This window comes from Podarcis liolepis, assembly GCF_965112155.1.
Source record: "Podarcis liolepis genome assembly, contig: HAP1_SCAFFOLD_79, whole genome shotgun sequence".
Lineage (NCBI taxonomy): Eukaryota > Metazoa > Chordata > Lepidosauria > Squamata > Lacertidae > Podarcis > Podarcis liolepis.
In genome coordinates this window covers 116,087-143,862 of record NW_028148900.1, presented here as the reverse complement: position 1 = coordinate 143,862, position 27,776 = coordinate 116,087, and the positions used below count along the sequence as shown (strand labels likewise).

At 43.7% G+C, this 27,776-nt stretch overlaps 1 protein-coding gene and 1 long non-coding RNA gene across 13 annotated transcripts in view; both read right to left on the bottom strand.

The window, feature by feature from the left end:
* LOC310698984 (uncharacterized protein) overlaps positions 1–27,776 on the bottom strand; it is a 70,749-nt gene that overhangs the window by 18,882 nt on the left and 24,091 nt on the right. For 3 of the 12 annotated variants that reach the window (XM_083520562.1, XM_083520561.1, XM_083520566.1), the window contains one exon: positions 18,967–19,105. The exons of 1 other annotated variant lie outside the window; for it this stretch is intronic. The gene's annotated coding sequence lies outside the window, so the exon portion shown is untranslated. Of the gene's footprint in view, positions 1–18,966; positions 19,106–19,322; positions 20,205–20,225; positions 20,399–21,335; positions 21,514–22,417; positions 22,563–27,776 lie in introns of those variants that run through there. 8 more of the 12 variants (XM_083520559.1, XM_083520568.1, XM_083520567.1 and 5 more) reach the window with 7 other exon arrangements.
* Positions 1,463–26,340, bottom strand: LOC310698985. Its single transcript, XR_014521878.1, has 2 exons — positions 25,838–26,340; positions 1,463–1,589 (listed from the first exon to the last, which is right to left on the bottom strand). It is a non-coding gene; the product is annotated as an uncharacterized lncRNA (long non-coding RNA).

Below are 27,776 nucleotides of genomic sequence, written 5' to 3'. Positions count from 1 at the left end.
TATACATAAATGGGAAATGTACTCAGGCCCTCGAGGTGGCTCTGGCAAGTGAGCCCAGCTGCATGTGGCAAGGGTGGGGAGGAGTTCCTTCCTGGCCGTCGCCTTTGAGTATAGGGGTCACTGCCCCTATTCCTCTAGCACAGGGGTCAGCAACCCTTTTCAGCCGTGGGCCGGTCCACCGTCCCTCAGACCATGTGTGGGCCGGACTGTATTTTGAAGGCCCCCCCCTTCAAAATACAGTGTCCGAATTCCTTTTTTTAAAAAAAAATAATGTTTATTAAGAGTTTAGAAATTACAGAAAAAAGAAAAAAAGTAAACAAAGCAAAACAATACAATACAATACAATACAATACAATACAATACATATAAAACAGAAAACACTACTTATCTTAACAAAACAAAAACAAAAACAGAAACAATTAAAAACGCATCCAATATTTCCATGTCTTATCTTTCATTTACTTGTTTCGACGACCTCCTCACACCTCCCTTTTTTGTATTCTAGTTCAATTAGCTATTTCAGCAAATCCTTTCCACCTTTCTCAATTTTTGTCCCATAATTTATCTTAACACAATCTGACCTTATTTTTTCCCCCTTTAGCCCATTAACAGTCGTATTTTTACTTAATTCTTTATAACATTTCTGCTAAAGCCATATAACTTCATTCCAGCATCCTTCTAACATTTATTAATTTTACAGTGTTTCTGTAAATAGTCTTTAATTTTTTTCCAATCTTCTTCCACCGACTCTTCTCCCTGGTCTCGGATTCTGCCAGTCATTTCCGCCAGTTCATCTGCCATTCTTCCCGGGTGGGTAAATCTTGTGTCTTCCAGGAATGAACGAATTCCTATGCCCCACAAATAACCCAGAGATGCATTTTAAATAAAAGGACGCATTCTACTCATGGAAAAACCACGCTGATTCCTGGACCGTCCGCGGGCCGGATTGAGAAGGCGAATGAGCCATATCCGGCCCTCGAGCCTTAGGTTGCCTAGCCCTGCTCTAGCAGGAGCGATTGTGGGGCTTTCTTGCCCACTTCCATTCAGCTCTGCCATCCTCAAATGGCAAGTCTTCTTCAGCGATTGTGGGAGTGGAAGGCTGGAAGCTGAAGCGGCTTCTCTTGGATTAGGCTTTGCTTTGCTTTCTGTTGACCTCAATCTGTGTTTTTAATGTTCTGGTGGGTTCCTGCAGCTCCTCCTTCCCCCTCTTGCAATTAGGCTTGGGGGAAGATCTCCCATTAAATTACGGAATTTAAATTTTCTTCAGAAGACACAGGGGGCGGGGAGAAGTTATGGTGAAGAAGCAATGTTTGGAGATCATGAGGTGGGGCGTGTGTGACAGAGTTTGGTGCATGCTTGAGTAGAGCAACTCCAGGGCATGAGCCAAGTAACAGCAGGGTAGGGGCCATATGTAGAGAAAGTCCCACAGTGAGGTCAAAAACACACAGAGAGGCAGCAGGACTTCTTCAGTAATAGTTTACTGAGCTTTCAAAGCATACAGTTCTCATTGGGTCCCCAGTGAGGCACAAAACTTTGCTCCTGAGAGCAGATCCAGTTTCAGCAGTAAAAAAATACAGCACGCAGGATATCTAGGTCAGGCACACAAACCGGCAGAAGGGAGCAAGGGAGGAAAGAGGCTGGAAGGACACAGGGCAATGGATGTGTGTCTTTCGCTTCCTGTCGCCTGGGAGGGAAGTCAGGAACTCGGAATCTGCAGGGGCTTCACGAAGAAAAGCTTTCTGCCTCCTGCTTCCAGGCACATCCCAGAAACACACACTGTGATTCACGCTGTATTGCAATATCAATTGCTTTACAAAGCCCTGATCCTCACCACCAGCAATCTAGATTCCCCCTCTCTATCAAAATGAACTTTACATATAAAATTATAATCACTGTTGTGAGACATTACCTTCATTATTTCATGGCTATACAGTTTTACATATAAGCACTCCATACATCTAAATGGGTTCTCCCCTTTAGATCTCCCTAGATGTTTCATAAACACTCCATTGTAACTAAAGCACTTTCTGCGATGTTTCCATCTAAACTGCTTCTTGCCTTTGAGTTTGTTGTTGGTTTGTAGGGCGTCAGCTCTTAAAGTTCTTCCTGACCGTGAAGAAGAGTTTGGATTTGATATCCCGCTTTATCACTCCCCTTCAGGAGTCTCAAAGCGGCTCACATTCTCCTTTCCCTTCCTCCCCCACAACAAACACTCTGTGAGGTGAGTGGGGCTGAGAGACTTCAAAGAAGTGTGACTGGCCCAAGGTCACCCGGCAGCTGCATGTGGAGGAGCGGAGATGCGAACCTGGTTCCCAAGAATACGAGTCTATCGCTCTGAACCACTACACCCCATTGGCTCTGTTGATGTAGGACTTCCAATAGGACTGAACCTCTACCCTTAAAGTTCTTCTTGACATTTATGTTGTTTGTCTGTTGTGTGACTTTGTTGACGTAAATCAAGGGTTTCACTCTGAGATGGAGTTCTGCTTAGTTTGGAGATGGGGGGCTGGATGGACCCCCCTATGCAGAGATGTTTTGATTTTTCAAGTCTGGCTTTAGGCCGGGGGGAGCTCGGAGCCGTGGGGGGCCCTAATTTTGGAGGGGCCTTGAAACATGCCTTTAAATACCACATGGATTTCAGTGTTGACTATGGAAAAGGGGCTGACTTGTCGAGAAGGGACAAAAATATTGTCAAGTTGGAGTCTCCCAGAGTGAAAGGAGCAGAAGACAAAGTAAAGTACATGTATAAACATAGAATCATAGAGCTGGAAGAGACCACAAGGGCCATCGAGTCCAACCCCCTGCCAAGCAGGAAACACCATCAGAGCACTCCTGACATATGGTTGTCAAGCCTCTGCTTAAAGACCTCCAAAGTAGGAGACTCCACCACACTCCTTGGCAGCAAATTCCACGGTCGAACAGCTCTTACTGTCAGGAAGTTCTTCCTAATGTTTAGGTGGAATCTTCTTTCTTGTAGTTTGGATCCATTGCTCCGTGTCCGCTTCTCTGGAGCAGCAGAAAACAACCTTTCTCCCTCCTCTATGTGACATCCTTTTATATATTTGAACATGGCTATCATATCACCCCTTAACCTCCTCTTCTCCAGGATAAACATGCCCAGCTCCCTTATCCGTTCTTCATAAGGCATCGTTTCCAGGCCTTTGACCATTTTGGTTGCCCTCCTCTGGACACGTTCCAGTTTGAATTGTGGTGCCCAGAACTGGACACAGTATTCCAGGTGAGGTCTGACCAGAGCAGAATACAGTGGCACTATTACTTCCCTTGATCTAGATGCTATACTCCTATTGATGCAGCCCAGAATTGCATTGGCTTTTTTAGCTGCCGCATCACACTGTTGGCTCATGTCAAGTTTGTGGTCAACCAAGACTCCTAGATCCTTTTCACATGTACTGCTCTCAAGCCAGGTGTCACCCATCTTGTATTTGTGCCTCTCATATATATTTTTTGCCCAAGTGCAATACTTTACATTTCTCCCTGTTAAAGTTCATCTTGTTTGTTTTGGCCCAGTTCCCTAATCTGTCAAGGTTGTTTTGAAGTGTGATTCTGTCCTCCGGGGTGTTAGCCACCCCTCCCACTTTGGTGTCATCTGCAAATTTGATCAGGATGCCCTTGAGTCCATCATCCAAGTCGTTGATAAAGATGTTGAATAAGACCAGGCCCAAGACAGAACCCTGTGGCACCCCACTAGTCACTCTTTTCCAGGATGAAGAGGAACCATTGAAGAGCACCCTTTGGGTTCGGTCAGTCAGCCAGTTACAAATCTACTGAGTGGTAGCAGAGTCAAGACCGCATTTTACCAGCATCTTTACAAGAATATCATGGGGCACCTTGTCAAATGCCTTGCTGAAATCAAGGTAGGCTACATCCACTGTGTTCCCTTCATCTACCAGGCTTGTAATTCTGTCAAAAAACGAGATCAGGTTAGTGTGACATGACTTATTTTTCAGAAATCCATGCTGACTATTGGTGATCACATGAAGAAGACCTGCGGAAGGGACATGGAAAAGACCTAAGAGCCTCGGATATAAGGTCACCAGGTTGATGGACTAGATGGATGGGATAGAAAGGACTCACAAAACCCGAGACCAGGAGAAGAGACGATGGATGAAGATTGGAAGAAAGTTTTAAAAATTTATTTAGAAAAGTATTGTAAAATTAATGAGTATTAGAAAAATGTTGGAATGAAATTATTTGGCTTTAGCAGAAATGTTTAAAAGAATTATGTAAGAATTTAAAAAAATTCCTTCCAGTAGCACCTTAAAGACCAATTAAGTTAGTTCTAGGTATGAGCTCTCGTGTGCATGCACACTTCTTCAGATACACTGAAACAGAAGTTGCCAGATCCTTCTATATAGTGAGAAGGTGGGGAGGGGTATTACTCAGAAGGGTGGTGGGAATGGGAGATTGGAAGATAGCTGAGATGAGCCTGTTGACGACTCTTAACGACTGCAATAGGTCTTCCAGGAAAAGGCAAGGGGTGAGAAGGTGAAAAATGGCTTAGTCATGTATAATGAGATAAGAATATGTTATGTAAGAATATGTTATGGTTAAAAGAATTCGGCATAAGTAAGATTTAAGTTTTAAGTTTTCGGGTTTTTTATGGTAAAATAAGATTAAAATAGATTAAGGTAATTTATTGACAGAATATTGTGAAAGATGGAAAGGATTTGCTGAGATAATTAACAACTAGAATACAAAAAACGGAGGTGTGAGGAGGTCGATGAAATAAGTTAATGAAAGTTAAGGATTTGGGAATATTGGATTTGTTTTTAAATTTGTTGTATATTTTTGTTTTTTGATTGTGTTGTAGTGTGTGTTTTGTTTTTTGTTTTTGATTTTGGTTTCTATTGATTTGTATTGTTTAATTGTTACTTTTATCTACTGTTGTCTTTCTTTTTCTCTTTTTCTTGTTTTTTCCTTCTTTTTCTTTGTAATTTTAAAATTTTCAATAAATATCATTTTTTAAATAATAATAATAATGGAGCCAATCTCGCACTTTGTTTTTCAATTTTTCAAAACTCTGCAGTTTTATTCTGTCTCCATCTTGTTCCAGAATTTCCCAATATTTCGGCCATTTGGCCTCCATATTGAGTTTTTTCTGTGCCTTCGCTTCCATTGGTGACAACCACCTTAGGGTTTTCTTTTCTAACAAATCCTTATATCTTATCCAAACATTAAACAATGCTTTTCTAACAATATGATTTTTGAATGCTTTATGTGCTTTTACCTTATCGTACCACAAATATGAATGCCAACCAAATGCATTATTGAAACCTTCCAAATCCAACACGTCAGTGTTTTCAAGAAGCAGCCATTCCCTCAGCCAGCAAAAAGCAGCAGATTCATAATAAAGTTTAAGGTCTGGCAGGGCAAATCCACCTCTTTCTTTAGCATCAGTTAATATCTTAAATTTTATTTGAGGCTTCTTGCCCTGCCAGACAAATCTGGAAATATCTTTCTGCCACTTCTTGAAACAATCCATCTTATCCAGAATTTGCAATGTTTGAAACAAAAACAACATCCTTGGCAACACATTCATTTTTATCACAGCAATTCGGCCTAACAATGATAACTTCAAATTTGTCCATATTTCTAAATCCTTTTTCACTTCAACCCAACATTTTTCATAATTATCCTTAAATAAATTCACATTTTTGGCAGTCATATTAACCCCTAAATATTTCACTTTCTTGACCAATGTTAGTCCTGTCTCCTCCTGGAACTTCTCTCTCTCATTCCCAGTTAAGTTTTTCTCTAAAACTTTAGTTTTCATCTTGTTCAACTTAAAACCTGCTACCTGTCCAAATTCTTGAATCAGTTCCAATACCCTTTTAGTACTGGATTCTGGTTCCTGTAAAGTCAATACTAAATCATCAGCAAATGCTTTCAGTTTGTACTGTTTATCTCCCACTTGTATACCTTTAACCTCTTGGTCCTTTCTAATCATATTTAGCAAAACCTCAAGGACCGATATAAAAAGCAGTGGAGAAATTGGGCAACCTTGTCTTGTCCCTTTCTCAATCTTAAACTCTTCTGTCACTACATTGTTCACAATTAATTTTGCCTTTTGTTCTGAATAAATTGCATCTATACCATTTTCAATAGCTTGGCCTACCCCCATCCCCTGTAGATTCTTCTTCATAAAACTCCAAGAAATGTTGTCAAAGGCTTTCTCCACATCCACAAATATCAAAACTGCCTTAGTATTGATATTTACTTGTAGTTTTTCTAGAATATTAATTATATTCCTCATGTTGTCAGACAAATGTCTGCCCGGGAGAAAGCCCGCTTGGTCTTTATGAATTTCTTCTGCTAACACCTTTTTAAATCTTTTAGCCAAAATGTCTGCAAAAATTTTGTAATCCACATTAAGCAGCGATATGGGGCGGTAGTTTTTAAGCTGTGTCCTTTCAGTCTCTGTTTTGGTATAAGTGTGATATAAGCTTTCTTCCACGACTCTGGTGCCTTTTTCCCTTCCAATATTTCATTACAGACTTCCTTCAGTGGTTGTACTAACCATTCTTTCAAAGATCTGTAATATCTTGAAGTCAAACCACCTGGTCCTGGAGATTTACCTAATTGCATATTCTGGATGGCCCCTTCCACCTCCTGATCCGTTATTTTATAATTCAATATTAACTGTTTTTCCTGAGAGATTTTGTATAGTCCATTGATTTTCAGAAATCAATCAATGTCCATTTCTTTTTGCTTCTCCTGTGTATAAAGTTGTTTAAAATATCTCTGGAAACACTTCCTAATCTCCACTGGGTTCTGTATATTCTTTCCTTCCACTTCCAAATTCGTAATAGTATTGAGTTTTTGTCTGTTTTTCATTTGCCAGGCCAACAATTTCCCACACTTATTTGCCGATTCAAATGTCTTTTGTCTCATCTGTTTAATCTTACATTCTATTTCCTGATTCATCAGCTTCATATATTGTACTTGATATAACTTTATCTCTTTCAGGATCTCCTGTGACTTTGGTTTTGCTCTCAGTTTCTTCTCTCCTTCCTTTATTTTCCCCAGGATTTTATCCTTTTTTTCATTCTGTGTTCTCTTCTTAATTGCATTCTGTTGTATTAAGAATCCTCTCATAACAGCTTTACTTGCGTCCCAAATTACTCTTTTTTCGACTGTAGTGTTCATAATTATCTCAAAATAGTCTCTTAGAATTTTTGGGGCCTTCTTGGTCACCTCTTAATTCCTAAACAAAGTATCATTCATCCTCCATCTAAAGGACCCAATTGGCATCAATTTCATTTTCATCTTCACAGCGTTATAGTCAGAGCAAGTTTTGGGGCAAATCTCCACTTTGCTGATCTTCGGAGCCAATCCCCTGGTTACCCAGATTTGGTCAATTCTTGTCCATGTCATTTTAGCCTCAGAGAAGAAAGTTCCCTCTCTTCCCAGAGGGTTCTTCAGTCTCCAGATGTCAACTAAGTCCATATTTTCAGTCATGTCAAAAAAGGTTTTTGGTAGTCTACCATCTTTGGTGACTAAATGTCTCTGTGCCTTGTCCATATTTGTAGACACCACTCCATTCATATCTCCCATCAGGATCATATTATAGTCCATGTAATCCATCAGAGTCTCATGTAACTTCTTAAAAAACTCTGATTTTCTTTCATTTGGTGCATAAATACCTACAATCAAGAATTTCTCTCCTTGTGATTGAATTTCAATTGCAACAAATCTTCCTTGATCATCTTTAAATATGAATTTCGGTGATAGGCTCTCCTTTGCATAAAGGACCACTACTCTTTTTTTTAACTTTGTCTGATGAAATAAATTCTTGGCCCAATCTTTTATTGCTCAATATCTTCCTGTGTAGCCTTATCACATGTGTTTCTTGCAAACAAATCAAGTCCAAATGTTCTTTTTTCAATAAATGAAAGACTCTCTGCCTTTTTTCCAGGGAATTCAGTCCATTAACATTCCAGCTCAAAACCTGCAACGCCATCATGTAATTACGCTGATGTTCCTCCAACTGCACCCAATGCCTGCTGTTCTTCTGTTGGTAGTGGTGGTGAAACGTTCACTGGGGGATCCAGTCCAAAAGATAATGTTGATATATCCAATATTCCCGTTTGGTGATCTTCTATCCGATGCTCTTTGCTGTAGTCCTCTATCTGGTGATCTTCTATCCGATGCTCTTGGCTCTTTTCCAAGTCCCTTCTCCAGATCTTCTTCGTATTTATATAAAAACTTTATTTTGTCTTCTACTGATCTTATTTTTATTTTCCTTCCTTTGAAACTGAAGGATAGACCTTGGGGAAACTCCCACCTAAAGATGATTTTGTTCCTTCTCAGCAGGGCAACCAAATCTCCGTAGTTAAGCCTAAAATCCAAAAGATATTTCAGGACATCTTTAAAAATTACCACTCTTGACTGATGTACTTCTAGGTTCTTCTGGTAGTGCCAACCCAATATTTTGTCTCTCTCCTCTTTAGTTCGAAGTGTGATCAAGCAGTCTCTTATTCTGTTCTTCTCTTTTTTTCCTCCTCTTCCAAGTCTGAAGGCCCTCACAATTCTAAACTCTTCTTTACCCAAGTCCAGGTCCCAAAAGTCTGCAAATTCCTGTGTGAGAAAGTCTGTCAAACTTTCCTTCTCCAATTCAGGTAGGGCTCTGATCCTCAAATTCGTCTGTTTTTCTTTAAATTCAATCATAGAAAGCGTCAACTTATGCTCATCAAGTTGCCTCTGTAGGTCTGGGACTCTCTCTCTCTCCAGTTGTGTTACTTTACATTCAGCGGCAACAGCTTTCTCCCTGGCTTCCTCCGCAGTCTAACGTATCAAAATAGATTCCTGTATCAATTTCTGAATAGTTTCTGTATTAGTATTCACCTTTTGTCCCAAATTATTTATACTTTCTGTATTTAAGTCAATTTTAGTATTTGCAACATCCACTTTCTTGTTAAGCTGTTCCAGTGAGTCATTTCTCTTATTTAATGCAACCGCTAAGGCCTCTTCTGTCGACATTCCTCTTGGTTTTGAGTGTACTGGTGCAGAAGCCCTGGCAGATGAGGCAGAGGGGCCTGATGTTGAATGTCTCCGGGATTGCTGCCAAGTCCTCCTAGACCTTAATTTTTTTTCAGCAGTTGACTGGTCTGTTTTTTCCTTTCCATTTGCCATAACACTTAAAAGATTCAAGGTCAGTCCCAAAGTCTCACAGCTGGAAAATCCCCTTGCCCAGCTCTTGTAAAACAGCCAGTTTCAAAGGCTTCCACTAGGGGGAAACAGTTTCTATTTGTATCAATCAATAATGTCCTCTTTTAAACACAGTTCCAACAATCCAAATTTAGTTTCAGTTTTCAGTTACTTTAACTCCTTTTTTCTTTTAAAAGCAGCCGGAAACAGTAGAAACAATGTGTTTCTCTTATTCAGCTAGCTGTCAATGAACGTTCTAAACGCTGTCAATGAACATTCCAAAAGACGTCAGTCCTGCTAGCAGCCCATTTCCAGAGTCAGAGCGGCGGGATTTTAGCTCTCTCCGCTCTCTCCTGCAGGCATACTCAGTCCACAAGCTTCCCCCCCCCTCTTCTCCTGCCACCAAGTATTCTTTACCAATGGAAAATTAGTCTTTTACAATAGGCTTTCCAAGACTTCAGCTTACAGCCTCATTGCTTTAGTCTATTTACAAAAGGGGAAGGCGGACTTCCTGTTTTGAACCTCCCTGTTGCGATACCTAATTAAACGTTTAAAGATCGAATTTTCCCGCTTCGGCACTACTCACGGGTAATTACTTTAAAATCAAATTGTCCACAGGAAAAAGTCAGCACTCTCCGGCAACAGCTATGCGGCTTCGCTCTGTGGAAGAAACAGACGATTCGATGCACCACGCCACTCACCCCACGTCGCTCCGGATCCCCGAAACTGGGTTTCCCCGCGAGTAGAGGAGGTGCAAAAGGTGCCCACCGAATCCCATGCTCACAGGCTTCTCCCGCCTGTGATTTTTTTACGGGTCTCCACCTTAACCGTGGCGGCAAGACCCAATTCCCACGGGGCAAATTCCTCCCAATCAGAGGAATTCTGCCATTACCGGAGGCACAAACCCGGAAGTCTTTGAGAACACTATCCAACCATCTCGTCCTCTGTCGTCCCCTTCTCCTTGTGCCCTCCATCTTTCCCAACATCAGGGTCTTTTCCAGGGAGTCTTCTCTTCTCATGAGGTGGCCAAAGTCTTGGAGCCTCAGCTTCAGGATCTGTCCTTCCAGTGAACACTCAAGATTTTTTTGGAAAATCAATAAAAATGATTAAAAATAAAATAAAATCCACACCCCAGGATATTTCCCCTATCACCTCTTTTCCACCTCCCCCCCACCTTTTTTCACCCCCATACCTAAAACCCAGACATCCTGCAGTGTGCCAGGATTGTGACTCCTGCCCTCATCAAACAAAATAGCTCCCCCCGATGCTTAGGTGCCCTGAGGGCTGTGCAGGACCCCCAATCCTTGAAATGAAAAAGGGAGGGGCTCAGGAACCCTGAAGGGAGCAGGCGGGGAGGGGGCTGCACAGGATCCAGAAGCTTCTTCTCACTGATCCCCCCCCATGAAGTTCCTTTAAGACTCCACATTGCAGGGGGCAGGCTCACTTGCAGTGAAACAAAATGCAGCTGCCCTGGCCGAGTGGAGCCAGGCTGGGGGGTAGCGTGGGGACCCCGGAAATGCGCCCATAGAAGAAATGCACCTCCCCAGTTGGAGGCAGCCCTCCTTCTGAAACACCAAGAGAGTAAACGGACAGTTCTCTGAATGGAGAGAAGCAGAAAGCGGAGTCCCCTCAAGATCAGTATTGGGACCTGTGGCTTTTCAACTTCTTCATAAATGATCTAGACTTAGGAGGGAGCAGGGAGGGGGCAGTTTGCTGATGGCAGTAAATTGTCCCGGGGTACATGAGTGAATGTGGGGCCCCCAGGAGACTTCCCTAGTACCTGCAGCCCCTCCTCTCTCTTGAAATTAGGCTTGGGGGGAAATCCAAATTCAATTTCAGTATTCCAAGTTTTCTTCAGAACGAGCATGGCAAGAGGCAGTGATGAAGTTCTGGTGAAGAAGCTGTGCTGGGAGATCATGTGGTGGGGGGGTGAGAGAGTTTGGTGAAAAACAAAGGTACTTTCATCTAAAATTATACTCACTATTGTGAGATGCTTCCTTCTTTCATTATTATAATGTTTTACATATAAACACCAGAACTTCACATATACCTCATGCTTTTAGGAATGATTTCCTGCTGAGTTCATTGCTCAGAGTGGACTCTGAGAGGAAGACGTCCCACACTCCATACATCTAAATGGGTTCTCCCATGTGAGAGTCCTGTGATGTTCCTTGATCACTCTATTATAAATAAAGCACTTTTTGCAATCTTTTCATTTAAACTGCTTCTCCTCTCTGAGTTTGTTGATGGTTTGAAGGATTTCGACTCTTAAAGTTCTTCCTGTCCATAAGTCTGTTGATTCTGAACTTCCACTAAGAGTGAACCTCTATCTACTTTCTTGATATTTATATGGTTTGTCTTTTGTGTGAGTTTGTTGACAAAAATCAAGGGTTCCACTCTGACTGAAGCTCCTTCCACAGTCCATACCTTTAAATACTTTCTCCCCTGTGTGTCTGCTGATGTTTTCTAAGATTTCCACTCTGAGTGAAGCAGTTACTGTACTCCATACATTGAAATGGTTTCTCCCCTGTGTGTGTCCGTTGATGTGATCTAAGCTTTCCATTATCACCAAAGATAATCACCATTATCTCTGCACTCCATACATTTATATGTTTTCTCTCCTGTGTGAGTCCGTTGTTTCCTAAGGCTTCCATTTTCACTAAAGCTCTTTCCGCACTTGATACATTTAAATAGTTTCTTACCTATGTGAGTCTGTTGATGTATTCTCAGGTTTCCACTATAACTGAAGCTCTTTCCACACTCCACACATGTAAATGGTTTCTCTCCTGTGTGAGTCCGTTGATCTGATCTAAGGCTTGTATTACAACGGAAACTCTTCCTCTGTAGCGGTACTCTGTAGTCGCTTGGTAGGGGTACTGTTAAACTTGACTCTTTAAACATTACTATAGCGAACTGCATTTACTGCCCATCAGTGGACAATTTATTATCAGTAAGGTGCTTTGCTCGTCAAGGCATAACTGTGCGTTTCTTAAAGTCAATGTGTGAGTTTTTCGAGGGGAACAAATGTCTATTGTATGCCCGGGAATCTGATGGTTCATATAGACTGTACTTTTGCACCTACTCACAATCGCCTATAAATTGCAGAGCAGCACAGTCAAGCCAGGGGTTGAGGAATGTAAGGCGACATTCCGGGTGTGTCCATGAGGCACACAGAATTCTGGGACATCTGAATTTTGCTGATGTAATTAAGACAAAGAATATTGTTAATGGCCTCAAATTAAAACCATGTAAATTCTTTATGCAATGTCTATCCTGTTGCAAGAATAAGATTAAGGTTGCACGCAAGGGTAAGTGCTCAGATAGAAAAGTAACTGAGCCATTTGAGCATGTACATTGTGATTTAGTTGGACCACTCCCACCATCATTAGGAGGTTCTAAGTACTGGCTTACCCTGATAGACCAGTATAGCAGATATTGTTGGACTTATGCAATAGTTGAGAAGTCCCAAGCATTTGAGAAGTACAAAGTTTTTTGCAACTGGGTAAAAACGCACTTTAACAAACCTATTAAGAACCTGTTTTCTGACTGGGGCGGGGAATTTGTTTCTGAGGATTTTGAGAAATTCCTGGAAGCGCAGGGGACTACTCATGAGTTATCTTGCCCCCGAAGTCCCTGGCAAAATGGGCTTGTTGAAGTTGTGCAGCGTGACCTGCAGGCAGGGGTTAAAACTTATCTGCACGATGCCAATCTGCCCAAAGTCTTTTGGGCTGAAGCGCTCAATGCCTTTTGTTATGTTAAAATAAAAAATTCCTTCCAGTAGCACCTTAAAGACCAACTAAGTTAGTTCTTGGTATGAGCTTTCGTGTGCATGCACACTTCTTCAGATACACATGTTAGAAATTGCAGTTATCATTCTGGTTTAGATGTCACCCCCTATGAGAAGTTGTTTAAAAAACACCCTAATCTGAAATACCTATGTATTTGGGGTTCAGATGTAATTATGCATTATCCCGCTAAGCAGAAATTGGGTGAGCGTAGTGTTCAGGGAAAATTAATGGGCTACCAGCAGGGGGCATACAGAATTTACATACCAGCAACTGGCAAATTTCATATTACCAGAAGCATGATACAAACTGTAAATTGGAATGGAGTTGCTGTTTTCCAAGATACTAATGGTATAGGTAATACAGAGGAAGGAGCAGCCGCAGCCGCAGGAAATGGTGCTTCTGAATTAATGGAAAAAGATGAAAAGCCTGTTGAATTTGATAATTTGTTTGATGATTTAAAGTCACAGGCACCCAAGGGGAGGTTATATTCTCTTGAGTTTTCTGACCGTGAGCTTAGCCTACAGGCATCTCTTCAGCCTGACAATGATGATTTACAACCTGAAACTAGTAGTTCACTTAGTCCCATTAAGTCTGAGGAGTCTGACTCTCCTTCCGGACTGAGACGTCCAAATAGAAAGAGGCAGAAGCCACAACGTTTTGCAGATGAACATTTTAATACTGTGTATGCCAATAAGGTGGCTTTTGAGCCAAAAAGTTACAATGATGTTCAGAATTTACCTAAGCACCAAGCTGTAAATTGGTATAAAGCTATGAACTCCGAGATAGCTTCTTTAAAAGAGCACAACACTTGGTCTCTTGTACCACAAACCCCAGATATGAGGCTTATTGATTCAAAATGGGTTTATAGAGTTAAAATGAATGACAGAAATGAAGTTGTAAGGTACAAGGCTAGATTAGTTGCTAGGGGTTTTCAACAAATTCCAGGCGAAGATTATGATTTGTGTTATTCACCAAGTGTAATATATGAAACAGTTAAGCTTTTGTTAAAAGATGCATCACAACGTGGACATTCTGTTTATCACCTAGATATAAAAACTGCACATTTGTTTGCAGATTTAAAAGAACAAATTTTTATGCGTGTTCCTGAAGGCATAGGCGCCGCTGAAGGTTTGGTATGCAAATTAAATAAATCCCTTTATGGCCTGCACCAAAGTGGAAGGAATTGGCACCAAATGTTAGCGAAAGAATTGCTGGATACTGGTTTTTCACAGGGAAAGGCAGACAATTGTGTGTTTATAAAGGAAAGGGCAAACTGTAGCAAAAATATGTGTGTATGTAGATGACGTGTTAATTTCTACAAAAACTAAACAGGAATATGAACAGGTAGTAACACAGTTACAGAAGAAATTTGATGTGGTGGAATTAGGCATAGCTAAAAATTACTTATCCATGCAAATTGAGAAAGGCAAAAATGGATTTTTTCTGGTTCATCAAACTGCAAAAATTGATGATCTTGTTGAAATGCTATGTTTAGAAAATGCAAATGGGGAGCAAACACCTATGGTGTGTGGTTTCACCTTTACAGGTGAAGATAAGCCATTTCCTAACAAAACTTTGAATCGTTCTGCTATAGGCAAGCTAAATTTTATTCAAAGAATCTCAAGACCAGATATAACTTATGCTTTTCACTTTCTGGCAAATTTTGTGGAAAAGCCCACTACGCAATGTTTCTCTGCTCTTAAGAGAGTGGTGATGTACCTTAAACATACCAAACATTATAGGTTGCAGTTACAGATAGGTAGCCGTGTTGGTCTGCCATAGTCAAAATAAAAAAATTCCTTCCAGTAGCACCTTAAAGACCAACTAAGTTAGTTCTTGGTATGAGCTTTCGTGTGCATGCACAGTTCTGAAGAAGTGTGCATGCACACGAAAGCTCATACCAAGAACTAACTTATTTGGTCTTTAAGGTGCTACTGGAAGGAATTTTTTTATTTTGATTATAGGTTGCAGTTTACATCAAGTATTGACAAAGGTTTTGAAATTTTCTGCGATGCATCTCATGCAGTGGAACAAAATAATTGCAGGGGTGTGTCTGGTATGGTGTTTTGTTATAACGGTTGTCCATTTGAATGGAAGTCCCAGACACAAAACATTATTTGTCTCTCCACAACAGAGAGTGAATTATGTGCATGCGGTCAGGCCACTCGTGATGTAGAATGGTATCTGCAAGTATTTGCAGACCTACAGATGCAAGTAACACTACCAGTAAAAATTCACCTTGATTCCCAGAGTGGACTCGCTATCCTGTGTTCAGAGACCAATACGTAGCGCACTAGAGTCTTAAGATTACGTTTACAGTTTGTAAAGAAACTAATTGCTGACAAAATTGTTGTATTTGAATATGTTCCAGGTGACAATCAAATTGCAGACATTTTTACAAAAGCACTTCCAAAGGTTACACATGAAAGACATGTACAAAATATGCTTTATGTTTTTGTTCCACAATGATGAACCACAGGGGAAATGTTGAATGGTTACTTTAAATGTAAAGGTTCATCATTGTTCCACCCGATGTGTATGTCTTAAAGGGGCCAGAGCAAGGGCCAGAGCAAGATAATGAGACCCAGCTTTACAGCTGTGAAACATAGCAGGTGCTGCTGAGTTGTATTTGATTAAGGTGTGTCAGCATCTGGGTGTAGCATATAAGGAGCAGCACCTAGCTCTCCCATTACCCTGGGGGATGGGTTGGTGGTTGGGTCATGTTTGTTTGTTGATGTATTTAGTGTATAAGGAGTTTTTGTTTTTGTAATTAAAACCTTGTTTAAGTTATTTTTGAGTCCCTTTTTAATGCATGGTCTCCCCAGCAAGCTCTCTGCAGCGCTACCATACTGCAAATAGCCAACACTTTCCACACTCTATACATTTATATGGTTTCTCCTCGGTGTGAGTCTGTTGATGATTACTAAGGTGTGCACGCTGACTGAAGCTCTTTCCACACTCCATGCATTTAAATGGTTTTTCCCCTGTGTGAGTCCGTTGATGTCTTCTAAGGTTTCCACTTTCTTTAAAACTCTTTCCACACTCAATACATTTATATGGTTTCTCCCCTGTGTGAGTCCGTTGATGTGATCTAAGCTCTCCACTCCGACCGAAGCTCTTTCCACACTCCATACATTCATATGGTTTCTCCCCTGTGTGAATCCGTTGATGATTTCTAAGGTGTGCACTCCGACCGAAGCTCTTTCCACACTCCATGCATTTAAATGGTTTCTCCCCTGTGTGAGTCCGTTGATGTCTTCTCAGCTCTCCACTCTGACTGAAGCTCTTTCCACACTCCATGCATTTAAATGGTTTCTCCCCTGTGTGAGTCCGCTGATGATTTCTAAGGTCTGCATTCTGACTGAAGCTCTTTCCACACTCCATGCATTTAAATGGTTTCTCCCCTGTGTGAGTCCGTTGATGTCTTCTAAGGTTTCCACTTTCTTTAAAGCTCTTTTCACACTCCATACATTTATATGGTTTCTCCCCTGTGTGAGTCAGTTGATGTCTTCTCAGCTCTCCACTCTGACCGAAGCTCTTTCCACACTCCATACATTCATATGGTTTCTCCCCTGTGTGAATCCGATGATGATTTCTAAGGTGTGCACTCTTACCGAAGCTCTTTCCACACTCCATACATTTATATGGTTTCTCCCCTGTGTGAGTCCGTTGATGTGATCTAAGCTCTCCACTCTGACCGAAGCTCTTTCCACACTCCATACATTTATATGGTTTCTCCCCTGTGTGAATCCGTTGATGTTTTTTAAGGTCTGCATTCTGACTGAAGCTTTTTCCACATTCTATACATTTATATGGTTTCACCCCTGTGTGAGTCTGTTGATGTCTTCTAAGCCTTCCACTATTACTAAAACTCTTTTCACACTCCATACACTGAAACGGTTTCTCCCCTGTGTGAGTCCGTCGATGTTCTCTAATGTGTCCACTCTGACTGAATCTCTTTCCACACTCCATGCATTGAAATGGTTTCTCCCCTGTGTGAATCCGTTGATGTTGTCTAAGGCTTCCACTATCATTAAAGCTCTTTCCACACTCCGTACATAAATATAGTTTTTCCCCTGTGTGAGTCCGCTGGTGTGTTCTAAGTTTTGCATTGAAACAGAAGCTCTTTCCGCACTCCATACCTTTAAGTGGGTTCTTTCCTTTTTGTGTTCGTGGATGTGAACTATGTGTGCTCATTCAGTGAAGCATATTCCACATTTCACACATTTTAATGGCTATTCCTAATGAAACAAAAGGTGCCTTGTCCCCTGCAATTCTGTCTTCTCCATCCCCTTTTTCAGAGTGGGCAGAAAGGAAATCCTGTTTGGGCTTCAGGAAAAAGAACACACACAAAAAAAAAGGATAGATCAATCGCCATTAGCACCTTCTCTTATTTCAACATCTCCTACATTCTCCCATGTCCTACCCATGTTCCCAATTTTTAAGAATTGAAAATGGTATGATGTCTAATGGTAGTAATGCATCAGGAACCTTTCATAATCCTCAATCAACTTTAATAACACAGCATGATCTTGGAATACTGTTGTCCTGTGGGACTGCCTTTCAAATCATGTGGTTGCCCCCATTTCCAACTCTAGATCTTCAGGAATCACCTGCACAGTCCCACTGACCTCAGGAGGTCCATATGGACTATTTTGTGAGACCCAGGCCTTCATCTCTTCCAGGGACTGTGGTCTGGGTCAGGCAGAGAACTAGTGACAAGGCTTGGTGCTTGGGGTCAGGTGAATGGGTGCTCAGGGAAGCTCCTGTTCTTGGAGATGGACCTCCCTCTACATGCTTCACATTGCATGGAGAGAGCAGGAGAAGCAGAAGGAGAGAAGCTGGCAAATGGGAATCCCAGACGGAAACACCCACCCAATGGTTCTTTATAATGATGATGTGCTGCCTGATCCTGTACTTGTCTTCTGACAGAGGACTATCCTAATCTGCTGCTGAAAAGCAGGATATTCAAGGAGGAGATAACTGTACTTAATGGTAGGTAGACATATTGGTCAGACACGGTGGAAGTAAAAAAAATTAACAAAAATAGTCCAGTAGCAACTTAGGGTCTTGGGAGAAAAGTAATGAGAAACCTAGACAGCATCTTATAAAGCAGAGACATCACCTTGCCAAGAAAGGTCCGTATAGTTAAAGCTATGGTTTTCCCAGTAGTGATGTATGGAAGTGAGAGCTGGACCATGAAGAAGGCTGTTCACCAAAGAATTGATGCTTTTGAATTCTGGCGCTGGAGGAGACTCTTGAGAGTCCCATGGACTGCAAGAAGATGAAACCTCTCCATTCTTAAGGAAATGAGCCCTGAGTGCTCACTGGAAGGACAGATCCTGAAGCTGAGACTCCAATAATTTGGCCACCTCAAGAGAAGAGAAGACCCCCTGGAAAAGATCCTAATGTTGGGAAGATGGAGGGCACAAAGAGAAGGGGACGACAGAGGACAAGATGGTTGGACAGTGTTCTCGAAACTACCAGCATGAGTTTGACCAAACTGTGGGAGGCAGTGGAAGACAGGAGTGCCTGGCGTGCTCTGGTCCAGGGGGTCACGAAGAGGCAGACACGACTAATCAAATAAAAAACAACAACAGCAACTTAGGGACCAACTAAGTTTGTTCTAGGTATAACCTTTTGTGTGCATGCACACTTCTTCATATAGTGAAGGGTAGTAGGAGATGGTAGTAGGAGTACCCTTCTGAGAAAAACCCCACCCAACCCTCCCACGATATACAAGGCTCTGGTGACATCTGTGTCAGTGTATCTGAAGACGTGCGCATGCACACGAAAGCTTTTATCTAGAACAATCATAGTTGTTTTCTAAGGTGCTACTGAACTATTTTTTAATTTTTTATTTCAACTGCATCAGACCAATACAGCTACCTACCTGAATCTAGATGTCATGGGGCGTTGGGGAGCAGTAGTTCCTTTGGTGGGGGGCATGTCCTGCACCTCCTGGGGTCATTTTTCCACCCTTGGTCCCCACCCTGCACTCAGCTCTCACCTGTGGCTTCCAGAAGCTGTCAGCATGCAACAGGGGTTCAAGCAACGGCTTCAACCGGCTGGCTAAACCAGGTGAGGAAAGCTGATGGGTCTCAAATCCTTGGGGGGCTGGGGAATTCTGCTGCACCTGAAGTCAAGCCCTGGAGGAGAAAAACCGTGAATCCCACAGTCCAGAAGGCAGATTCTGCCCGTGCAGAAGAGGAACGTGAAGGGCAGGTGGGGCACGTCCACCTGGAGGCTTGTTATCTAGTCCCAGGGTTTCTCTGACATTGAATTATATATGAATTACAGTATTGAAATGTGCCTGCTCCCACTTCATATTCTGATATTACTCTACTCTGTTTGTCTGTTGCTTACTTGAGTGCTGTTTTGGCCCCTGCCTTGGCCCTGTGGACCTGAAGGAGCATCTTCACCCCCATCACTCGGTCCGGACAGGGAGGTCCGCCTCTGAGGGTCTTCTGCTGGTTCCCTTGCTGTCAGAAGTGAAGTTTCAGGGAACCAGGCAGAGGGCCTCCTGCCCCATGGAATGCCCTCCCTTCAGAGGGCAAGGAAACAGGGAAACATCTGACATTTAGAAGACAGCTGTATCAGGAGGTTTTTAATGTTTGATGTTTTACTGTCTTGTATATGTACTGTACTGTCGGGAAGGTAAACGGCATTTCCGTGCGCTGCTCTGGTTCACCAGAAGCAGCTCAGTCATGCTGGACACATGAACCAGAAGCTGCACACAGGCTCCTTCGGCCAATAAAGCGAGATGAGCGCCGTAACCCCAAATTCAGCCATGACTGGACCTAATGGTCAGGGGTCCCTATACCTTTACCTATATGTACTCTAAGCTGCCCAGAGTGGCTGGGGGAAAAGACGAATACTATAACTTCTACAGTGGTACCTCGTGTTACAGACGCTTCAGGTTACAGACTCTGCTAACCCAGAAATAGTATCTTTTTTAAATAACTTTGCTTCAGGATGAGAACAGAAATCACAGGAGGCCCCATTAGCTAAAGTGGTGCTTCAGGTTAAGAACAGTTTCAGGTTAAGAACGGACCTGCAGAACAAATTCAGTTCTTAACCCGAAGGACCACTGTACTATTATTATTATTATCATGTGATTTTTTGTAGTTAATTTGGAATTCGTACTGCAATATCAGCTTACGAAATGTTATGGGCAGAGAAAATCACAGGGTTGCCATAAACTATAATCCCACCCACAAACTCTCATTCACATACAGTCTGTAAATTTGGGAAGGTCACACACCTCACCTGTGCTAATACTGGCAGTCTTTGGCCTGCACAGGCACACCCGGTGTGTAGAGCCTCCAGCCCCAGGCACTGTCTATCATGAAAATGGGTCCTTTGACTGGGAAGATTCATACAGTCGCTGTCATCGGATGATGAAGGATTGTATCTCAGCTTGTCAGTCACTTTGACATTGCCTAGAAAGAATGAGAGGAACAGAAATGCTTTTGAGGTGCAACTTCTATATCAGCCCTGGGAGCCATTCCATGGACTCTGCACCCCTGTTTCTGATGACAGGTGTACATTATCCTCATCCTCAAGTAAGTGACCCATGCATGCACAGACGTGGGTTGCATTCTGCTCATGTTGCGAACTGGCCTCCAGAACGGATCCTGTTCGCAACCAGAGGTACCACTGTAATAGATTTCTCAGCTGAATTATTTTTTTCTGCCTCTGAGCGTTTTTTGCTACTCTGCTAATTATATCTCAGACTTGCTCTGGAGATCGTTATGGAGAAGCAAGATCTGCAACCTAAAGCCATAAACAGCCTCGGCGCTGTAGACCTGAAGGAGCATCTCCACCCCCATCACTCAGTCCGGACAAGGAGGTCCTCCTCTGAGGGTCTTCTGCTGGTTCCCTTGCTGTCAGAAGTGAAGTTCCAGGGAACCAGGCAGAGGGCCTCCTGCCCCATGGAATGCCCTCCCTTCCGAGGGCTAGGAAACAGGCAACCATCTGACATTTAGAAGACAGCTGTATCAGGAGGTTTGTAATGTTGGATGTTTTACTGTCTTGTATATGTACTGTAAGCTTCCCAGAGTGGCTGGGGAAACCCAACCAGATGGGCAGGGCATAAATTCTGCAATCATTCTTATCATCCCCCTGAGCACGGCCTTGGCTGGGGAGGGTGGGGTATAAATAAAATTTTATTATTATTATTACTATTATTATTATTATTATTATTATTATCATCATCATCATCATTTTGTGATTTTTTAAAGTTATTTTGAAATTCATACTGCAATATTAGCTTACAAAATGTTATGGGTGGAGAAAATCACAGGGCTGCCATAAACTATAATCCCACCCACAAACTCTCATTCACATACAGTCTGTAAATTTGGGGAGGTCACACACCTCACCTGTGCTAATACTGGCAGTCTTTGGCCTGCACAGGCACACCCGGTGTGTAGAGCCTCCAGCCACAGGCACTGTCTATCATGAAAATGGGTCCTTTGACTGGGAAGATTCATGCAGTCGCTGTCATCAGATGATGATGGGTTGTATCTCAGCTTGTCAGTCACTCTGACATTGCCTATGAACAATAAGAGGAACAGAAATGCTTTTGAGGTGCAACTTCTGTACCAATCCTGAGAGCCATTCCATGGACTCTGCACCCCTGTTTCTGATGACAGGTGTACATTATCCTCCTCCTCAGTGGAAAAGACAATAAAGATGGAAGCCTGAGAGAGAGGAAAAGGTTTCTGGCTGCTTCCTGGGTGGGATTGCGGAAACCAAGAGCCGCTTCTGAGAAGGCCTCCCCCCTCCCCTCTTCCTCTCGGGATTTCCTCTCCTCTTCAGGGGACCAATGGTTGGACTGGGCAGAAGCGCTGTGTCTGGACAGGGCAGGGGCTTATGGGGTGGGAAGAGGATGGAGATTGCAGGAAAATAGGGGTGGGGGGACAGAACCCCCACTTTCCAGGGATCCCTCTCTGGTCGCCTTGAAGGGGGGGTAAATTGCTGGGCGGGAGAGAGAAGCTAAGGCGGCCCCTCCGGAGAGTCCCCAAGGAAGCCACGATTGAGACGCCCCCCCCCCCAAGACTGGTCTTTCTATCTCCCCCCCCCCAAGTGCTGCCCTTCCCTGCCCCGGGAATGCTGCCCCTCCTCCCCCCGGCCCTGGCCCCCCTCCCATCCCGGGGTCTCCCCTGCACCCAGACGCCGCCTTGGCTCACCCCTCGCCAGGCGCGACCCATCTCTCCGTCCCTATTGCCCCCCCCCCCAACGGGAGCAGGGGAGGGGACAAGGGGGTCTCTATCCTGGCTTCTCTCCGCGCCCCAGGGATGCCTGCGAGGGGGAAACGGGGCCAGGGAGTCCTCGTGGGTGGGCGCCCCATCTCCGCCCCTTGGCAGCACGCGTGCCGGGATCCAGGCCCCACGCTTGGGGGCGCTAGCGGGGTCTCTGGGTCCTCTTCTCCCCCCTCCCCCCCGCGACCCCTTTACCTCTTTCTCCTCGCTCCCGATTCTCCTTTCCCTTCCTGCAACATCCAGGGGGGGGGTCCCCTGCCTCCTCCCTCCCCTTTCCGAAAGCGCCCCTCCCCTAGAGCTACGGAGCAGAGAAGAAATCCGAAGTGGAAGCTCCACCTCCGGGAGAAGGTTGGGAGGGGGCTCACCCCCCCATTCCTTCATCAGAAGCCGGATTGGAGGAGGAGGAAGGAGGGGTGGGACTTATGGGGGCGGGATCTGGGGTTGTGGGGGGCGGGGTGAGAGGAGGAGATGCCGGGAAGGGAGGGAAAGGATTGAGGGGGGAGAGAGGAAGGTTCCCCCCTTCCCTCTTCGTTCTGGATCAGGAGAGCGGGGGAGGGGCTGATCCCGGAGATCCAGCTGCAAAGAGGGGTCCCCCCCACAAGTGCAACATCCTCCCCCACCCCACCCCACGAGCTTAGATCCCTCCGTGTTTTAGGTGTTGGTGCTGTTCAAACCAGGAACGGGGGGGGCAGCTAAATGGCTCCCCCCAAATCCCAGCTCCCCACCCCAGCCTCTGACTAAGGCCAGGACAATGACCGTGGACACAGGCCCCGTCCCTGCACAACAGCCAAGCGGATTCCAAAATCTGAGGGATCCCTTGGACAAGAAACAAGGAGACCAGCCAGGAAGAGCAGAGCAAAAGAGCAGCCAGTAGGTCTTGATTGAAGACTGTCTCCACAGTACTCCCACCTGCCCCCAGGTGGAACAAGATGGAAGCCCCCAACAAAGGAAGACCCCAACTTTTATTAGCTGCTAATCCCCCATGCTACACCCCCAAGACTACATCATGACTACATCATTGACACATCATACAGAGGAGGGGTTCAGGGAGAAGAAGAAGAGGAGTTTGGATTTGATATCCTGCTTTATCAGGAGTCTCAAAGCGGCTAACATTCTCCTTTCCCTTCCTCCCCCACAACAAACACTCTGTGAGGTGAGTGGGGCTGAGAGACCGCAGAGAAGTGTGACTTCTCTGAAGGAGGAGGAGTTGTGGTGGTAACCTGAGGGTCTTGTCACCTGTCCGGTTCCTCCTTTCCCCTCCCCATGATTACATTCCTGAGGACAAAGAGGAGTTCACTGTTTCCTGCCCCAGAGGGAAGGGCTGGTCACTGTCCTGTGCTTCAGTCCGTACTGAATCCACTTCCATTTGCAGGTCCTTTGTGAGTCTAGGACCATCAAGGTTGGCATGCCAACTGGGTAGGGCTCACTGCGGACGTGTTGGCTGCCTTGTGTCAAGTCTCCCCCCTTTGATAGTCCTTCCCTCATGGTGTGAAATAAAAGTTGAACGGTGCAGATCCACTGTACGGCTGATTTTGTATGAATTTATAACATGTATGTCCTGTGTGAGTGTGTGTGTGTGTGTGTGTCGTGTTTGTACAAACTGAATGATTGGGGGGGGGTGTTCCTGCCACACATGAATCCCCATCCCAAAGAAGGGCAGTGCCAAAGAATGCTCCACCTGTGGGAATGTTCAGGGATACAGGAGAGTATATATTATCTGATTATATCCTTATCCAACTTGTGTTAACAAGTTTCCAATATCAGCAGAGTAAAACATTCCCCTTTATTTTAAGTTTGCAACGGCAGCATTTGCTCAGGCTCGCTTAAGCCTCCATAATAACTATTCTGGTAATTTCCCCTTATTCCCTCATAAAATATAAGAGACGACACAGTCTTTTACAAAAGTATAAAAAGAGTTTACTCACATTCTGTTCACAATCACATCCCAGAAGGCAGACTTAGGCTTAATGAAGTAATTTACATTTGGAGTCTATCTTATAATAAGACAGTCCCTGTCTCCTCTCTTGGCTGGGAGCCAAGAGGGCATCATTAGCTTAGTAGATGTTGCTTCTTCGAAGGAAGAGAGGCAAGAGAGAGATGGCTGCCCCTGCCCTGTAGTTTTATCATTACCTGCACAGGTGAGGCCACACCCACCTCTAGTCACATGCAGAGGAAGTCTGTCCCAGCCCAGAGGGAAACAGGAAGTTTACCTGCTGGCTGGACAAACATCCCTCCCCATGTCTAAACATGTACACTCTAGGAATGCTGTAATTGACTGCTCTTGTGTTTCACATCCCACACAACCTACCACACAATTGCGCTCATTTCACACGCTAGCAAGGTTATGCTTAAAATGCTACAAGGCAGGCTTAAGCAGTATGTGGACCGAGAACTTCCAGAAGTGCAAGCTGGATTTCAAAGGGACAGAGGAAGCAGAGACCAAATTGGAAACATGCGCTGGATTATAGAGAAAGCTAGAAAACATTTACTTCTGCTTCATTGACTATACAAAATCATTTGACTGTGTCGACCACAGCAACCTATGGTGAGTTCTTAAAGAAATGGGAGTGCCTGATCACCTCATCTGTCTCCTGAGAAATCTCCATGTTGGACAAGATGCTACAGTTTGAACTGGATATGGAACAACAAAATTGGGAAAGGAGGACAGTATATTGTCCCCCTGCTTATTTAAAGTAAATGCAGAATTCGTCATGTGAAAGGCTGGACTGGATGAATCATGTAATAATATAATATTATATATATTATATATATAATAAATGTTCATAAATGTACCAAGCAAGCACATAAATAGATATGTCGACCCCGTGTCTGGAGTAGCACAGGAAGACCGTCCTGAAACCATTTTGACTCCCAAACTGACCAAACGTTTTCTCTGCAAGGAGGGAGCGGGTGAGGGAACCTTCCCATTGTCTCAGGAATTGGGAAATCACCATCTCAAAGGTATGACCAGACTACCAGGAAAGGGAATCAGATAAGCCATTACCAGATAACCTGGCAGACAGGAAAAATGACAACATTCACATTTCTGTTGTAGACCACCTTTTCTGTGATGTAGGTATGATGTTTGTGGGGGGTGGTCTTGGGTTACGCCCCTTCTGTGATGTATGTATGATGTATGGAGGGGTGGTCTGGAGCTCCAGGGCAGGGAATTTAAAATGTCTATATAAAGGCAGGCACACCTTTGTTCTGGGTCCTCCTCCTTTCCTGTGTGTGAGGGGAGCACCCTGTTGCAGCAGATCAATCGAGATCAGGCTTACTAGCTGCTTTGCTTCTCAATAGTCTCTGGTTGGCCTCTGTTGTTTTCTCCTACCGATGGAGAACCTACAAGGGACTCTATAAAGGGCTCTTGTGTCCCCCATAAGGGAAGAAGGGCAGCTTTTGTTTACAACAGATGGCACCCCAGATGGGACCTTCGGTTGGCCGGATTCTGGGGGTAAGGAAGGACTGGTGATCCAGTGCGCACCAGGCCATTTGCCAGGAGGAGCCACCAGTCCTCTAGTGACCCCAGGGTCTGGAAAGAACTGGAGTTCCAGTGGGGCTAACCAGAGAAAGCAACGCTTCATCAGGCCGGCCACAAATTGATTTATTTTTAACATACCGTATTTTTCGCTCTATAACACGCACCCGACCATAACACGCACATAATTTTTAGAGGAGGAAAACAGGGGGGAAAATATTCTAAACGAAACAGTGGGTGTATGATTTTTGTGGTTCATGCTGTGGCCACAGACATGTGATCTGATGGTGAGTTTGGGGTAGCCCAATACAAAAATCCTGAGGATCCATGTGGAGCCATGCTTTGTAACCACGTTTTTGCACCACTGCGGCCACAGGCAACAGTGGGTGCGTGATTTTTTTGGTGCAGGCTGTAGCCATGGACATGCTATGTGATCTGATGGTGAATTTGGGGTGACCCAGCGCAAAAATCCTGAGGATCCATGCTTTGTAACCACGTTTTAAATGGGGAGGGAAGGAAAAGCACTCAAGGGACAAGGAACACGCGTGGGGTGGGTGGAGAAGGATGCTGCTAATAATGAAGAAGAGGGGTATAAGGGGAGAAGGCTCCTCTCCTCTCCCACTTTGCTCCTTTAAAGGCTCTGCTTCTCTCCCTCCTCCCCGGCTCGTTGAAAAACTTTGCTGCTATTTAGCCAGCTGAGTGGGGAGGAGAGAGGGGCAGAGAGCCTGTTTGCGAAAAACTTTGCTGCTATTTAGCGAGCTGTTCTCTCCCTCCTCCCCGGCTCGCTGAAAAAAACAGCTCCGGACTCGTGTAAGCGGCTCCTCTCCTCTCCCGCTTTGCTCCTTTAAAGAAGCAGGCTCTCTGTCCCTCTCTCCTCCCCACTCAGTGGCTCTTCTCCCGCTTTGCTGTTTCAAAACGAGCCACGGAGGAGGGAAGGAAGGGGAACCATGGATCCTCTGCTCACGACTGCAGCAGATCCCCCCGCCACCCGCAGGCATTCGCTCCATAACACGCACAGACATTTCCCCTTACTTTCTAGGAGGAAAAAAGTGAGTGTTATGGTGCAAAAAATACGGTAATCTTTATTGATTTAAACTGCACACATAAACAAAGAATTTACAATCTCATACTGCAAAAAAGACAATTAAGAAAAAACAATGAAGAAAAAAGGAAAGAAGAAAATACAGAAAAACAAAGAAGAAAAAGCAGATTTATGTGCATGAAAGAACTTAATCTTCCTAATTAAATAAAAAAGACTTCTGACAAAACGAGTCTTCCAATCATTCTCATTGTGCTGTTTATACTGCTGTTGTTTCTTTCGCACAGTTTTATATTCTTTAATATTGTTCCCGTCTACTCCACAAACAGTATTTGTTATGTTTACAAGTATCACTCAAGTTCTGCTAATATGGTGTGGTTGGTACAATATGATCTTATATAATCCTTAAATATTCTCCCTTCTCCAAGTATTTTCTGGTTCAATACTCCTCTAACTCTTCCCGTCAGTTTTGCTAGTTGTAAATATTCTAACATGAGTATATGGCTTCTCTTGGTGATGTCCACAAGGGTATTTTTGGCTCAAGTATTCCTTTATATTTATTCCAGATTTAATATCACAATTTTCTTATCACATGGCTCAAAAATCCTCTGTGGACCTTCACTTTTTCGTACATTAAAGAAGCGTGCCATCCAGACCGATTCTCATGGCCTTCCAAGTCTAACAGGTCCGTATCTTTTAGTGTAATCCAGTCTTTTATCCAAACCAATCCTGCCACCACATGGTAGAATTCCAAATCTGGCAACGCAAAACCTCCTCTCTCCTTTTAATCTGTTAATAACTGGTGTTTAATTCTCGGTTTCTTTGCACTCCATATAAATATAGATATTTCCCTTTTCTACTCCTTAGCACTATTCATTCCTCCTAAAATGGATATTGTTTGGAAAGAGAAAAGCATTTTGGGGAGGATATTCATTTTCACAACCGAGACTCTTCCCCAGAGTGAGAGATGGAGTTTGGTCCAGGTTTCCATATTATTAAAAAATTCTTTCCATACTTTACTAGAATTATCCTAATAT